This window comes from Aplysia californica, unplaced genomic scaffold (genome assembly GCF_000002075.1).
Source record: "Aplysia californica isolate F4 #8 unplaced genomic scaffold, AplCal3.0 scaffold00953, whole genome shotgun sequence".
Classification (NCBI taxonomy): domain Eukaryota; kingdom Metazoa; phylum Mollusca; class Gastropoda; order Aplysiida; family Aplysiidae; genus Aplysia; species Aplysia californica.
Genome location: NW_004798223.1, coordinates 44,437 through 46,464, shown reverse-complemented (window position 1 = coordinate 46,464; position 2,028 = coordinate 44,437).

Genomic DNA, 2,028 nt, shown 5'->3' with positions numbered 1-2,028 from the left:
ACTCAAAATGGCCAAAATGTCAGGCAGACTTTCGTAATTCTAAGGTAGTGTTCTACGGAAACGTGTTTTTCAAGTGTGTATAATGTTCGCAACATTGCCTTTTGCCTGCTGATGATAAAAAATGAAGACGTGTCTGCTGCAGCCATAAAGAATTCACTAAAACTAGAATTTTTCTGAGAAAATTATTTTTATATATACAGAAATGAATTCGTACTAGAATCAACGCAGGTCATTTCAATGGTGGGGCGTTTGGTTTACTCACCGGATATTTCAGAACAGATGAGTACCATAACTTTTGGGCATCTCTCAAATTCGAACGTCTAGTCGAACCTCCAGTTCGAAATAACTCGAAGGCTAGCTCAGTAATCAAACCCAACACGGCAACCAGGGAAAACGAGTTTTGGGTTTAGTTTTAGTAAGAGTTTTACGGCATCTGAACACAATTAGACCATAAATTGCCGAGGATCTTCTACTCCTTTTTGTTAATCTTTAAATGGACATCCCAGTCTCTTGCACGAATGCAGCTATTCGCTGCGACTTGTAGGTCCTCCAGGCCCCCATAGAGCCTTGGGTCTCTCTGCCTAGGGTTTGGCCAATATTTCTTTCTTCATTGGACAGGTTTTTGCTGAAGATTAGAAATGTTAGAAGAGAGTAACATGCACAAAAAGGAGGAGAAACAAAAACTATAGGTCTTTGATAGAAAAGACGGCGTGAACTGCACCAGAGCACCCACCAACTACTCAGTCCAAAGTTTGTTTCTACTTTAGACAAGAACACCTTTAAAGTACATTATGCAGTATACAAGTCTAACATACAGAACAGTTAAGCACGACAATTCGCTACCTCAGAATTACAAAATTCTGTCTGACATTTTTGGCCATTTTGAGTTACTAAGTCCATGTAGTCAGAAACCAAATGTGAGGCGGCATGGTGAAGACAGGCGCTCGTCAAAATAACGAAATTGGAGAATCAGGCTTTTTATCCGCAAGTTTGGAAATTTTTATCGCAATTATATTTTTTGGCTTAACCTCTTTTATGTCCATATAAAAGCACATTTCCATAAGAATTTACTGAAAACATAGATTAAAGGCTCAAAATATGTCATTTTTTAGTTTTCAAAGACTCCTTAGCTTTTGGAGCTACAATACCAAACTTTGGCGGCCATTTTCTCGCTAATTTCACCACTGAAACCAGGCGACCTCACTTCCTTCAAACGAAAATATCTTGAGTTCTTTTAATGATAAATAGAGATATTTATTTCATTAGAAAAAGCAAGGCAATTAATCAGCTTTCGGATGATACCAATAACTCTGCATGTCCAAAATTTATTCCAGCGCATCGTGACACAACTTTTTATATGCTCTATCAAAATTGGAACATTATTCGGAGTCGTTATCAACATATTCAAAGAATTGCATTCGACAAAGCTTGACATGTTGTTAAATTCAAAATCGTTGACGTCAAATTCTCAAAATTAGGTGCAAAGATAGAACATTGTAATTATGAGGTAGCAAATAAATTGTGAAAATACCTGAGCCCAAAAGATGAATAGAACCGAAGAGAACGGCAGTTGATAAAACTTTCATACTCGTTTTTCTTGTTCGGCAGAATGTCACTATGTACTGGAGGTTGGTTCACTTTAAATCACAGGCTTTATCTCCTCCTTTTGCGCGCTGCTTGTACATGTAATTTTTTCTGTTCGACTAGTCTTGGGCGATGAGAAATTTCCTCGGGGAATGTTCACACTCACTGCAAAACCTTGTCCTTGTCAGCTTGCCTAAAGACAGTCCTTGCTATTGTACACGTCATTAATTACTTCTTGCCCATCGGACTAGCAAGTACCAGACCAGGAATCTTTTGTGAACCCTCGATATCTTGTGGCTGTTCCTTACTGCTGCTGCTTCCGCTACTGTTGCTGCATCTGCTGTTTCTGTGACTGCTGTTGTTTCTGTTGCTCCGGTAATTTCTGCTGTCTCTGTAGCTATTTCTGCTGCCGTAGCTGTAGCTATTCTTCTCGGGGTGGGGGGG